Source organism: Tenrec ecaudatus, assembly GCF_050624435.1.
Source record: "Tenrec ecaudatus isolate mTenEca1 chromosome 10 unlocalized genomic scaffold, mTenEca1.hap1 SUPER_10_unloc_1, whole genome shotgun sequence".
Classification (NCBI taxonomy): Eukaryota; Metazoa; Chordata; class Mammalia; order Afrosoricida; family Tenrecidae; genus Tenrec; species Tenrec ecaudatus.
In genome coordinates this window covers 3322444-3337945 of record NW_027457623.1, presented here as the reverse complement: position 1 = coordinate 3337945, position 15502 = coordinate 3322444, and positions in this window count along the sequence as shown.

Sequence of the window (15502 nt, the reverse complement as noted above, 5' to 3'; positions counted from 1 at the left end):
TTGTTACTATGCCCACTGGTGTAGCCACTGGTTCGAGCTGTTTTATTGCCCGTCCTCCACTTTTTGCCAAGCATCATGTCCTTCATGGACTTGATGTCCCTTCAGGGACTGGTCTCTCCTGACAGCACGTCCAAAGATATCAAATGAAGTCCAGCCATCCTTTGTCCCCATGTTCTCTTGGCAGTCCTTGTACTTTTATTGCTCAGTGTCTGATTATTTGGGACCAGGCCTTATTGCTGCCCCTTCCTCACCTTGGCCCCCAATCCCGACCCCAAGCCCTGCACATCCACTGTGTGAAACCTCCTGTTCCTGTAACCATCCCTGTGCTTTTGTGTGGGGGGTCTAGCTGGGTTCCCCTGGCAATTCGCCAGCTGCCCTTGGGAAAGTTCATGGAGTCGGCTAATTAGTAGAAAAGCCAAACGTCCCCAGCTGAGATTGGTTTACTCCCTAGCACCCTTGGGCAGGAGCACAGCCCCACTCCCGGTCCCAGGTAGCCAACGACCACACCTAGGTTCTCCGGACTTGGCAGCTGTAACATGTGGCCTGGGCTTCCCCTTCATTTCCTGCTCCTTTCTGGCTTGCTGTCTGACTTTTCTTTGCGGAATTAAAGCTGCAAATTGACAGGATCCCATAAACACTCTAAAGCCACAAAAAAACACCAAATGCCCACCCAAACATGTGAAACTTCCAAAAATCATCCTTAGAAGATTCCCAAACCCTAAACATTCCTAAACCCCATATATGCCCTGAAAACACCATGAAAGCCCTAAGAAAACCTAAAATGCTGGGGGAAAAAAACACATATAATATTAAAAATACCCTAAAATCCCTAAGGAACTCTGCAACATCACTAAAAACACCCTATTGTGCTGAAAAATACCTATACACTCTAAAAAACCACCCCTAAATCCCTTAAACACTCCCTAAAATCTTATAAAACACCCTAAAAACCCCAAACCACCCGAATGCCCCAAACACACCTTGAACGTCCACAAACAACCTAAAAGCCCTAAAAAATCACATGCCACCAAAAAGCCCTAAATGACCGCAAAATTCCAACTCATAGCCACCCTATAGAGGGCTTCTGGAGCTGTCAGTCTTTTATGGGAACAGCTTTATCGTTCTCCCAAGGAGAAGTTGGTAGGTTTGAAACCCTGACCTCATATTTAGCAGTCTAATAATTGCTGGACAGTGCCACCAAGGCTCTACTGGTGTAGTGGGTTACACATTGGGCTGCTAACCTCAAGGGAAACGGTTCAAAACCACCACCCACTCCTTGGGAGAAAGAAGAAGCTTTCTTTCTATTCCCCTAGATTTCTCATTGAAGGTGTAAAGTAACCTGTTAAATGCGCGCAGTGGCAGCAGCAATGTCTCATAACCATGGGGAAATGTGGTTCAGAAACTTCAGAAGCAAGCATCCACCAGTAGGTGACTGACCAGCAGTATTGACTTGGGCAAAGAGAAGGTGACATGGAAGGGTAAGGAGAAGAATGCGTGCAGAGGGCAGGTTGGCAGCTGAGCCTAAGTCCAGTAGAAACAACAGCAGAATGGCCTGTTCCTGGAAGGGCCACAGGAGATGGTGCGACTTCATGTAGCCCCCACTTACATGTGTAACAGCAGCAATTGCCTGAACACGTGGTCTCCCCAGGGAGGAGCCTTTGTGTGGTGTTAAGATGCTGTTACTGTCTGTTGTACTGTGGTGGCCTGCATTTGGCTGTAATGGTGGAAATTTTGCAGCCAGTAGTTCAAATGCCTGCTGGGTCACTCACTGCAGGTAGACTTCAGCAGTTTCCAGACAGAGAGACGAGGGAGGAGGACCTGGTCTTCCACTTCTGAAAGAACTGGCCAGTGTGAACCTTGTGAATGGCAGAACACTATACCTGAACATGAGTACCGCAGGCTATAAGGCATGATGGATTGACACAGTGGCTGCAGCAATGTGCTCAAACATAGGATAGTGCTGGCCTGGAAAATAGTTCATCGTCCATTAAAAAAAATCATTATATAGGGGCTCATACAACTTTTGTTGTTGTTTTTCCCTAAGGGAGAGCAGTGTATTGGTACACTGAGAGGTATATAGATCAATGGATTCGAACAGAAAAGCTACACATATATTCACCAGTCAACAGGAAACTAGCCTTCGAAAAAGGACACAGAAATATCCAAAGGGACAAATTCTGCTTGCTCAACAAATGGTGTTGGACAAACTGAGATACCGTATGTAGGAAAATGAAGCAAGCCCCAAACCTTCCCCCATGCACAGAAATTAACTGAAGAGGGGTTAAAACCTGAAAGTAAACCTCCGGGCTATCATAATCAATTTTTCGATGACCTCATCGGTCAGAAATCATTGTAGGAACGCCAAAGCGTTCTTGTGTTCAACGTCTACATACATAGCAGGTGCTCCAGTAAAGGGGAATCTTGGTGGAGCTGGCTCATCCATTCCTGAAGAGAGTAGAGCACCACGTTGGCCCATCACAGAGCTCAGGTGTAGAATCTTCCTCACTGTCATCCTTTATCTCAGCAGTGTCAGTGTTGGATTATGAATTTCCCAAAGAACCAGTATCGCTCAATTCTGTGCACAATGCTGACTCACTCTCGCTGTATCTCTTACAGCATCAGTTAGTGGGCTTGTTGTCTGCCTCAGGCTTTGTTCACGGAGATCCTCCAGCTAGTTGGTGGTGTGTGCGCATGAGCAGAGGCTTCCTGCCAATCCCCCATGAGTAGTAGAGCTCCCATGGTGTGGACTCCATGTAAGCCCTGTCCCAGACAGCACGCTTACATAGGAGGGTGGGCCCTGCAGCACAGAGGACCATTCCCCCTGTGGAATGGCCTCAGAGACCCACGTCCCTCACTGGCCAGCTGCTGGGGCTGTGGGCCCTAAGCTTCATGCCTGACTCAGGAATTGACACAGGGTGAGGCGACTCCAGTAGCTGTTTTGACTGGTCTAATCCAGCCTGAGATCATCCTTGCATGAGCCCTCTGCCCAGATTATTTTTGTTTCTTTTATGATCATTTTATTAGGGGCTCTTACAACACTAACCACAATCCATATATACATCAGCTGTTTGAAGCACATCTGACCATTAATTGCCCTCATTATTCTCAAAATCTCCACTCTTCACCCAAGCCCCTGGCCTCAGCTCCTCATTTTTTCCCCCCTCAATGCCCGCCACCCATCCCTCATCAATCCTTGGAAATGTACTAATTCTTTTGTCATATCTTCACCCACCTTTCTTTTGAGGTCAATGAAGATCCTTGTAATCGGTTCCCACTTTCCATCCTGCCTTTCCTCCACCCTCCCAGTATCTCCACTCATAACACTGGTCCTCACAGGCCCATCCACCCTGGATTCCCCGTGTTTGAAATTCCTATCGGTACTACAATACCTTCTCTAGTTTGGCCAGATTAGTATGGTAGAACTGGGTTCTGGTTAGTGGGGCAAGAGGAAGCATTAAGAACTTGAGGAGGCGGCCACCCGCCCGCTGGGTGCGCGGGCCCGGGCGTCGCGCGCTACAGGCCGCCCAGCGCAGCCAGAGGCTGGGAGCGCCCCGCAGGGCACACGGGCGGCCTTGCAGGCGGGGACTCGGGACGCGCCCCTCGACGCCCTCGCGCATCCCACCGTCTTCCTGCCCGCGGGGCCCCCCCGAGGGGCTGCGAGCGGGGGTGTCGCAGGACCTGCGGCTGGATAAAACGAGAGACCCCCCTTGGTCAGCAGCGCGAGACTGTGGGGACGCGAGACTGTGGGGACGCGCGGCTCCTCGAATGTTGCGTCGTCTCATTTCTGGTTCCTCCATCCATTCACGCAGGCCGACCCCGCTCGCCTGATCAGTGGCACACACCCAGCCCAGTGGGAAAAGGAATGCTCTCCCACGTATATGCATTTTAGTTTGGAGTCCCTACAGGGTTTATGTACCCCGAGTCCTGGAGATGGGGATTGGTTTGATCTAACTGCACTTTACTTGCAGTGCGAGCCAGCGCGGCGCGGTGTCCCACTGGAAGCGCCGAGCCACACGTGCGTGTCAACACTTAGGACCATCCCCAAACATGCTTTTGCCAGGTGTCCGTGAGGAAGCCAATCAAGAGGGATCGTGCTATTCGGATTCGGTCCCCATGTCGCCGTTTTCGCCTTGCTTTCTGTTTTTGAATTCGGTTTCCCAAATGTCTGCCTCCAAACGAATACCCAACCAGGGGGTCCGCAGCCCTGGAAGTTTCCGGGGCTGTTCCCCAGACGCGCCTCGGGGGCTGCAAGGACTGCGCGTGGAGACTTTTCCGGTCGTGAAAAGTCGGCGGCGACAGCTCGGGGGCCCTGGGTCACCGGGTGGTGTTGAGCAGGGACTCTGGGGCCCCTGCGTGGGACGCTGGCGGGTGCAAGTTCAAGAGGGTCAGGGGCTGATGCCTCCCCACGCCCCTGCCCTCCCCCAGCAAGGGCGCTCTGGGGTGCTGGGTCCTTGAGGCCCCGGCTGGCGGGGCCGCCCACGGTCAAGGCTTCGGGCACACGCGCGGGTGCGCTGAGGCCTGCGCCGTGCGGGGGTCTGGGCTCAGGCAGGTGGTCGCGGCGGCTCCGCGGGCGGGCGGGCGCCCAGCAGGACCACCGACGACCCCCGGCGCGTCGCCGGCACCCAGCGCCCGGGCGTAGAGGCGGGCGGGGGGGGGGGCTGCGCTCCGCCGCCGCCAGGGCCCCCTCCCTCCGCGCCCCCCCGCGCCAGGTGAGCCGGGCCTGGGCCTCGGCGGGCCGCGGGGCTGCCCTCTCGCCGCCCTCCAGCGCCCCCTCGGGGCCGGGCCGCGCCGAGCCGGGCGGCCGCCGGCCGGGGCTGGGGGTTGGGAGGGGCGGGGGTCGCGGGCGGGTCGCTCGTTCGGCCGCTGGCGGGGGGCGGGGGCCGGGCGGCCGCGCGCGAGGCCGGGCCAGCTGCCGCCGCGCCCTCGGTCTCCGACTCCGGCTCCGGCTCGGCTCGCCCTGGCGGCGGTGGCGCCGTGAGGAGGAGTCCGCGCTCCTCTGTGGCGGCGGCGGCGGCGGCCGGCTCCAGGCCGGGTTTTGGCGCCGCCCGCCTGCTGCCTCCTGGCGGCTCCTGAACTCCAGCCCCCTCTCTATCAGCCTCTCACTCCGTCTCAATATGTCTCAAGATGGCGGCCAATGTGGGATCGATGTTTCAATATTGGAAGCGCTTTGATTTACAGCAGCTGCAGGTCAGGCTTCTCCTCTCTCGGCCTCTCGCTCGGGGGTGGGGGCTGCGGGCGGTCGCGGCCTCCCCGGGGGCGCCGGGCTGCCTCGCCGCCGGGGGGCCGCGGCGGAGGGGAGGAGGGGGGTGCCGGGAAAAGCGGGGCCGACTCGGGGACAAGTCCCTCTCACTCCCCGGCCCCCATTGATAACTCGCTTGATCGGAAATTGATCCTCTTTGTTCAATTCATCGATCAGCCCAAGATGGCGCCGGGAGCCGCCGCTGCCACCGCTGCTCCTGGTGTCTGCCCCCTCCCCTGGCGCCCCCCCCCCCGTCCCGAGCCGCCGCCGCCGCCGGTTCCCCAAACTTCATGAGTGGAAAAATGGGCTCTTGGCACAAAATGACATTCAATCTTCACCAAGAGATTCAGAGCTAAATTGCTGCCCTATCTCTGACCTCAGCTTTTGTTTTATTTTAATTCTCATATAATTCACATATATCATTCAATACTTCAGTCATATTAAGATTTGTGTAATCCTCACCACAATCAGGTTTACATCATTTCCTTCTTTTATATTCATTTTTGTTAGCCCCCCCCTCACTCCCCCAAATCTTCCCTGCCTGTCCCTAGGAGATTGTTAATTCTGTTAGTGTCTCTCTGGATTTGCCTCTCCTGGATTTCATATGTATTAAAAAAAAATACAAAACAAAATCAAGAAACAAGTAGAAAAGAAAAACTAACAATGATAAAAGAGAGAAAAACCTCAATCGAACAGAAAGTGAAAAATACTAAAAACTGGAACCAAATTAAAATTAGTCTGAAGAGATCAAATGATCAGGTGTTACATTTGAACTTAACTGTATCTGTTCATGTCCATGGGCTGTGGTCAGAGGGAATTCACCCCGCATGTGCATTTGAGTCCTTTTGCAAACTGGGTGTTCCGAACTTAAGCTCTGATTCTTGTTCATACCTGCAGATTGAGATTCTATTATTTATCACCCTGGCATCACACTGGCTGTGCTGCTTGTTCTGGGCGGACTTAGTTGACATCTCACTTAGATGGCTGCTTATTTTCAGAAAAAAGGTTTAAGTACAAGGCCCTGTTCTTTGTGATAGATGTGCACCATCTGATTTCAGGGTTTTTTTACACCCTATGCTTTCCAGTCAAATATTCACTTGAGGTAATTCAAAACACTCACTTGGCTCGATGACGCCAGAATAGCTCCCCTCCATGCAGTTCCATGGAGCTCAGCATAGTTAGGGTGCAGAGATGAAAAGACGATTGAACCATGTACTGAACGTTCAGGTTTTTCCCTGCTTTTGAAAATCTGTTTGCGCTTGTAGAGTAAATGTTTTGTACTTTTTAAGAGTGTAAAAAAAAATAGATGGAGGGATTCAGAGAAAATGGCAACCAGATAGGACCCATCTATCTGGAGCTCCTGCTGCCAGACCAGAAAAATAGGAAATTAGGTGAAGGAAACGGGGAGGTGGAGTTCTGAAATTAGAACTAGGGTAACAGGGTTTCTCCTGAACCCCTTCTTTTGTGGGATTTCCACTCACAAAGCAAACCAAGAATGCTTTAAAGCAGCACTATAATTTTGACGAAGTGGCAGGCGCCAGATATGCCCTTGCCTGGAGCAGGGATCCCTGCAGGTGGACGCCCTGAGAGGGGGCAGAATCTCAGACACGAGGGGAACCCCACACTGAGCTCTCCATGCGGTTGGATGCCTTGAGCTCACGGTCAGGGGTTGGTGGTGGGTAGCCATAATTTAGAGTAGAAGAAAAAATATATTATTACCTTAGGAAGATCATGGTGTGGGAGAAAAAGGCAGAAAGTCGGGAGTCCAGGGAGCAAATTTAGTTCCAATTGGCCGACTAGTAAACAACCCCCCTGATAAGCTGCATCTCCCCCTCTGGGGGTCAGCTTGACAGCCACCAAATCTGAGCACATCACAAGTAGAATTTTTTTTAAGGGTGAAACATAAATGATTGGTTTAAAACTCAAACCCAAGTCTGGTTGCTCAGCTCCAAGCACCACATGGGGAGTCCCTTAACATAAATCAGCATAAGAAGCAACCTAGCTAAGGAATGCCAGAACTCAGCCACAGGGCCTGGCAGCTTTTACCATAACAAAGACCCGCTGTAGCAGTGTCAGCCTTAAACAGCACTGAGCTGTAGCCCAGAGACTGTGGGAGACAATTTCATTCTAGCTGGCCAGAGGGATAAAAAAGAAAATCCTCTGATCTAGGAAGCATCAGCAGTCTAGATAGGACAACAAGCTTCCCTCTCAGTGATTCTACACATAGCTGGGGAGGCCCTGCCGGTCTTGGAGCCCTAGACGGGGCTGAGGGAGCCCCCCAGTGCCCCCTCCCAGCCCCTGCTGCAGTGCTACATGCAGCACAAGGCAGGTACTCCAGCACCCAAGTGACCCCTGGCCACGGGCGCGATCTTGCTTTTGAAGTAATCTCACACAGCATCTGTGGAACCCTACATCAGGGATGGGAAAGTCCATTAACGCATGCCCAGGAGAGCCAGCATAGGAAAGCTGGATTTTCCTGCCCGTGGGCTCCGATGGATGTTGCACCTGGAGCAGCCCACCTGGGCCAGATGATTGCAGTTCAGCCAATGGGATTGACCTGGGGTCCTTCACCAGCCTCCCCGGGAACCCTTGAAAAGGCAGGAACCAGAAGGGAGAGGGGTGGTCCAGGTCGTCTTCCTGGGAGGAGAGAGATCCTTGCATGACCTGAGGCAGTCTCTGCCAGGCCCCATGGTCAAAGGAATCCTATGGGTGCCTTGTAAAACCTGAAGCTTCTTTTAACTCTCATTAAATTCACTTGGATCACGAGCCCGGCTTCCGCATGAAATTTTTCTCGCGGGGAGCCAAGGACTGGGGTTGGAATTTAGGCCAGAGAGAGAGACCTTACAAGTCCATGACCCTGTGACCTTGAGGAAGAGTTGGAATTCCTCTGGCCTCAAGGACAGGTGATCAAGTATCATTACCTCCTTACCCACTGCTCTACTTATTCTCACTTTATTCACTAGCCCTTCTAACTTTTCCACCGCACTCAGTTTCAACGTGCTCAGGTTGGTGTTGGGCTTTTATTTACTCGCTTTCTTCTTTATCCCTCTTTTTTTCCCCTTTTCCCCTCTTTTTCCTCTTCTCTCCCACTCTCTCCTCTCATATGCCACTAAAGGCTTCCAGGTCACTTCCCTCCGCTTAGGGCAAATCAACCCAAATAGCAGGAGGCACTCCAGCCTGCCCTGTGTGGGAGTGCTGTACACCACACAAGGCACCTGGGACAAACACCTACAGTGCGCTGCACCGTTGAAGAAACCTCCGTCATGCCCCTAAGGTGATCTCGTCAACTAGGGCAATTCTGCCCAGCACCACTGGGTCCCGGCATTAAAAGGGCACACTGACCTGCCATGTTGGAGCAGTGTCTAAACCCCTCTGGCCCCTCATCCAAGCAATCAGGGATCAGCTACTACTTTATACTTTATTTCCTCCTTCTCTCTCTCCTTGCTCTTTACCATCACAGCCAACCTTAGTGAACTCAGTTGGATTTATTTCCTTCTTTCTCTTTATTCTCTTTTTCTTTCTTTCCTCTTTCTGTCTTTGCTTTCTTCACCTCTCTCTTAGCTTGTACGATTCTCTCTGCTCCCTCTCATTGCTTGCACATACCACTGCTGGTTTCCAGAGCCCAACACTCTGCCTAGGGCAACCCTGTCCTCCTAGTGGGCAGCCTGACCCCTAAGACAGTACTGCACACAGGACGAGTCAGAGCTACACACAGCATAACACAGGGTCAGTTATTTCTTTAACCATTTAAAAAATACTCTCTCCTCCTCCTTCCTTTTCTCTTCTCTCTTTTTCCTTTTATTGGGCTCTTCTTACAGGTTTTCTGCTTTTCTCCGCTCCATCTAGCTCTTCTCTACTTCCTACCATAGCCTCCACAGATTTGGTTCTCCTTTTTAGTTGTTTTCTTTTCTTTTCTTTCTTCTTTTTTTTTTTTTTTACTGTTGTCACCTTTGTTTACTCTGTGCATTTTAGTTGTCTGTGGGTGAGTGGTTGTCAGTCTGGTTGGCATTATTGCCCCAGTCTGTGTCTTCCTCTTTCTCTCTTTTTCCTCTCCTTTCACTCTCTTTCCCATCACAAGACAATAGCTGTCTCCAGGCCACTCCCCTCTGCCTAGGGCAAACCTGAAGGCCCAACTGAGGGAGCTCCCACCCCCCACTTATTGGTGTGGCAAGCAGCTGGGGAATTCACGCTGGTCCTCTCCCACACACTAAGCCACAGGTTGTTCTCCCCTATAAAAAGTGGGGGCATCCCCAGCCTAAATCCTGAGGTCCTACAAGTGACTGTGGGAAATGCCTGACCAGCACTTGTGAGGCTCCACGCTACTGTGGGAACATCCACCCAATCTCCAAGGCGATCTCTCTGTACATCCCCTTGTCTAGCCAGATTTGTAAAGTAGAATTTGGATCATGATAGTGGGGGGAGGAAGCATTTAGGAACTAGAGGCAACATGTTTCATTGTTGCTACCCTGCACCCTGACTGGCTTATCTCGTCCCCACATCCCTTCAGGAAGGGGGTGTCCAGTTACCTACCAATGGGCTTTGAGTCTCCACTCTGCACTCACCCTCATTTACAATGACATGATTTTTGTGTTCTTTGATGCTTGATATCTGATCCCTTCAACAGTTCATGGTCACACAGGCTGGTGTGCTTCCTCCATGTGGGCTTTGTTGCTTCTGAGCTAGATGGCCGCTTCTTTATTTTCAAGCCTGTAAGATCCCAGATGCTATAACTTTTGATAGCCAGGCACCATCAGCTTTCTTCACCACATTTGCTAGTGCACACATTTTTCTTCAACCATCATGTTGGAAAGGTGTTCATCATGGAATGCCAATTTAATATAACGTGTTCTTGCATTGAGTAAGTATTTGGCAATGTCCATCTACTGCCTTAATACTAAGTCTATAAATATATGCACGTTGATCTATTTACGAACCCTCCTGTATAAATATATTTACATATGTACATGCCAGTATGTAGACCTCTAGAAATACCCTTTGTCACCTAGTTCTTTCCTCTATTTACTTTTACTTTCCTCTTGTCCGACTATCATGCTCAGCTTTCACTTGGGTTTGAGTAATTTCTCTTGGTTACATTGCCCTTGCTGAATACCTACCAGGCTTCTCACACCCTCCTTGCGACGGATTTTGGATTACTTGTTGCTCCCCTGTCGCTGGATTGGTCAGCATCACCTCCTTACCCCCTCCTCTCTCTCTCCCATGTCCCCAGGAACCATTGGTCCTGTTGTTTTCTCCTCCAGCCTATTCTTCCAGCCTATCTTATCTAGATAGATCTGTTGAGATAATAATATGCACCAAAAATCAAACCATAGCAAGATAGGCGATGGGTGAGAACACAGTGATGACAAAAAAACAACAACAGAAAACCAATGATCAATAAAAGAGTAAATTAATTAAAAGACAAAAAAAATTTTTAAGAAAGAAAAACCTGTAAATAGATCAAGGTCTGATTTTTTTTTTCTATAGGTGTGTCCTTCAGTCAGGTCTGATGGCGTATCATGCTCTGGCCCCAGAGTCTGTCCTTTGTACTCCCTCAGGGGCTACCCGCTCTGCTCCCATGGTTGCTCTGCTGCATGCTTTTAGTGATTTGCCTCCGGGTTGGAGGGCCAGTCGGGTCAGTCCCAACACAGAGTCTCCGGTATTGTCCCCATAGGGCCCTGGGCCAGCAAGGGATGGCATGTCTCATAGTGGGATCAGCCATATGGTCCACTCTGTACATTGGCTGTTCAGAGTGCCAAAATCATCCTCCAAGCCTGGTGGACCAGTGTGTGCTCCACTCTCTTCCTCCCCCTTCATTTGCCCCTGTGTGCTCTGATCAGACATGTCCATCTCCCCTAGCTACAGGTTCAGTGCCGTCTTCTAAAGTAAATTCTTCTGGGGGGAGGGGCAGTTGTCCACGTAGCTGGTATGGAGGCTGGACCATCCACTTTTCATTTAGGATCAAAAGCATCTAGCTTTTAGCATTAGGTGCTATTGAGTCAGTTCCAACTCAAGGCAGAATGAACCACTGCGCAGTCCTACACCATCTTCAAAACTGTTGTTATACTTGAACCTAACATTTCAGCCTTTTCCAGGGACTGGCATCTCCTGATAACATACCCAAAGCATGTGAAGTCTCCCCGTGCTTGCTTCTAAGGACCTCTCAGACTGTTCTTCTGACACAAATCTGTTCATTCTTCCAGCACTCAATGGTATTTTTAATATTCTTGGCTAGTGTCATCTTGATGGGTTGAAACACTATCTCGCTCTAGTGTTGATGTACATTTTTCTGATGCCTAATTATACTGAGTATCTTTTAAGGTAATCATTTAATTTTTATGGCATTTTGAAAAGATGTCAATGAGGTCTATTTAATTTGTGTTCAGATGGAAACACATAACTCAAACTAAATATGTGACAGTAGAATAAGAATCCATTTTATCCTAAATACTTGAGATATTTATACAGCCTACTCAAGTTTTTATCAACATAGATAAGGTGGCGGTGGTGGTGGTGGTGGTGGTGGTGGTGGTGGTGGTGGTGGTTTTTAAGAGTTAATCTCTAAATAGGGGGCTGTAGTACTGAGCACTGAATCTCCTTTGCTTGATTAATTTTTATGTTAGGGAAGTAATACAAGGATTCCATCAAATGACCCATCAGTTTGAGGAAAAAGCATATCAGAATTGATGGTCAAAGCCTATATGGCTTTATGGTTTAGTCTCTAGGGGTATGTAATGCTCTTGTGAAAATAGTATTCCTCATGATAATAACGAGGAACTGGTGGGCCTCCAGGGCTGGGAGCTGAACTGAGGGGCAGTTCTACCCTGTCTAATAGGGTCACTATGAGTTGGCAAAGACTCGATGGCTGTCAGTTTGGTTTGTTTGACTTGAGTACTGGCATTCAGTGTGTTTATCGAAATCAATAAATTACAAGCATTTTTGATGTCTATTTTTTACATACAAAATTTAAATCCCCCAAGCCTCTGAAAACTGCGAAGATTTCACAGCACTAGGTTGGTACTCTCCCATCAAAGAATCAGTGAAACTGGCAGGGTGTGAGGCATTCAGGCTCCCTCAGTTCCTCCTGCTGCCTTCCCTGACCCTGGTCACTTGCTTCTATTACCTCTCTTGGACCTTACATGCATTTGAATTAGAACACCATAGAGTACAGTGCTCTACATGTGCAGCAGCTCTAACCATGTCACTCTCTGTCTCTATGAAGCCTCTTCCAACAAAATTCAAATGCGATTGTATGTGCACACATAAACACACGCATGCACCAGAGCACCCTTCTTAACAGAGAGTCAGGAGGGTCTCTTAATTATTTGCTGTCCTCACTTTGGACACAAGTCCCTTGATGATGAGTAGGAGAAAAGGAACATCAGGTAGTGGGGGAAACCCTAAGGAGGAACAGAGGAGAGCTTTAACTAAGAATAATGCTACTAGGGGAATGATGGCATGTGAGGAAAATTAGATACTTCCAGACTGTCAGATTTTTCCATACAGCAAAATTAACTTTTCTAGTTTTGTCTAAAACTGGCCCCAGGAAATTTCAAATAGCACATCTCAGATTATCTAACCTACAAAGGAGTAGCCGGCCTTCCACCCACCCCCACCCCACCCCCGCCAAAAAACCAAGCGGTACAAAGCTCCACTGGGTACACATTTCAAAATATACATTCTCCTGTTTGGGCAGGCATCTGGCAACTTGCTCTGAGCTAGTGCACCCACACTTTTTTCCCAAGGTCATTGCTGGTGACAAGACCTTGTGCTCTTCTCACAAGCCAGAATGCAAACATAAATCAAGTCAGTGTAAGACGCCATCATCACCTCACTCAAATACACCTTGTCAAGTGAACTCAAACTTCAAGAAGATGCTCATTTGTTTGGTTTTGTTGATGTGAGGGTGATAGTGCATTTGGAGTTTAGTCATTGCACTAGGTCAGACTGTTAATCAAGCTTCCTATATAGAGGTTCTGAAGATATTGTGTAAGAAGGTCTGAGTTGTCTGGCTAGACCAGAGCTTGCACACTGCTATTGACTAGAAGTTCCGACACACAGAATCCAGGACAGATAAACCCCTCAGGACCAATACTGAGAGTAGCAACACCACGAGGGAAGGTAGGGGGGAGAAGCAGAAGAAAGGGGAAACCAATCTCAATGATGGACATACAGCCCCACTCCACCACCCAGGGGAACAAACAGCAGAAGTTTGGGTGAAGGGATACAGCAGAGGCGTAAAATATAAAAATAAAAAGTATGTATAAAGTATCAGTGGTTCACGTGGGTGGGAGGAGGGGAAAAAAGGAGCTCAAGGAGAAAGAACATGTTTGGAAATGATGATAGCAATGTATGTACAAATGTGCTTCATACAAATTGGTGTATGAATTGTTACAAGAGCTGTAAGATCCCCCAATAAAATGATTTATTTAAAATAAAAAGGACTGATTAGTGGTAGACAGGGGACTGGTTTTGCCACCATGACAGTGCACCTGCTCACACACAAAAAACAGCATGCCTCTATCGCCCGATCTGATCCCAGCACACCGAGGCAAAATACTAAGGGTGTACAACAGAACAGGAAGGGGAACAGAGCAACGAAGTCCCCAGGGAATACCAAAAATAGACTTTGAGGCCAGGGCTAGCTGACCCATCATACTCTATGAGAAAGCACTCCTAAAGGCCAACAAACAGTCCTTGAACTAACTAAAAGCTTTTCTTTCTTGTGTTTTGTTTTGCTTTTTGTCATTGGCTTGTTGGTGGTGGTGTTGTTCTTTTGTTTCATTTTGTTGCTTGGGTTTGCTCTGTCTCGTTTTTGTGCATGCTATGATTTCCACAGGTCTGTCTAAATGAGATAGGCTGGATGAACAATCTGGAGGAGAAAACAATGGGACTGACAGCTGGGGGAGGGAGATGGGAAAGGGGGGTGTAGGGAAAAAGGAAGTGCTGTTAACAAACCCAGGGACAAGGGAACACCAAGTGATCCAAATAGATGGTGAGGAGGGTGTAGGAGGCTTGGTAGAGTGTGACCAAGAGTAATGTAACCTAGAGGAATTACTGAAACACAAATGAAGGCTGAACATGAGAGTGGGACAATCAGAAAGTAAAAGGAAATCAAGGAAAGAGGTAGGAAGCAAAGGGCATTTATAGAGGTCTAAATAAAGGCATGTGCATATGTAAATATATTTATGTATAACGATGGGGAAATAGATCTATATGCATATATTTATAGGTTTAGTATTAAGGTAACAGATGTACATTGGGCCTCCATTCAAGTACTCCCTCAATGCAAAAATACTTTGTTGTATTAAAGTGGCATTCCGTGATGCTCACCTCCCCAACACAATTGCTGGAGGCAAATGGGTGCATAAGCAAATGTGGTGACTGAAGTTGATGGTGGTCGACTATCAAAAGTTATACATTCTGGGGTCTTAAAAGCTTGAAGTTAAACAAGTGGTCATGTAGCTGAGAAGCAACAAAGCCCACATGAAAGAAGCACACCAGCATGTGTGATCACGAGGTGTCGGAAGAATCAGGTATCAGACATCATCGGAACAAAAAAATCATATCTTTGTGAATACGGGGGAGTGTGGAGTGAAAACCCAAAGCTCATTTGTAGATAATTGGACATCCCCTTACAGAAGGGTAGCAGGGAGGAGAGGAGCCAGTCAGGGTGCACTGTAGCAACAATGAAACATACAACTTTCCTCTAGCTCCTAAATGCTTCTTCCCCCACAACTAAAATGATCCCCATCCTACCTTACAAATCTAGCTAGACCTGAGGATGTACACTGGTACAGATAGGAACTGGAAACACAGGGAATCCAGGGCCGATGATCCCTTCAGGACCAGTGGTGAGAGTGGCGATACGAGGAGGGTAGAGGGAGGGAGGAATGGAAAGGGGAAACGGATTACAAGGATCTACATATAACCATCTCCCTGGGGGACAGACAACAGAAAAGTGGCTGAAGGGAGATATTGTATAGTGTAAGATATGACAAAATAATAATTTAGAAATTATTCAGGGTTCATGAGGGATGGGGAATAATTATCAGCTGATGCCAGCGGATTAAGTGGAGAGCAAATGTTTTCAGAATGATGAGGGCAATGAATGTACAAATATGATGTATGTATCAATTGTGATAAGAGTTGTATGAGGCCCCAAAAATTGATTATAAAAAAAGAGAAAAGAAATAACAGTATGAAAACATCCCCCAAAAAAGCATGCCTCTCTTGTCCCTCATATCCTAATCACCTGAACTCACT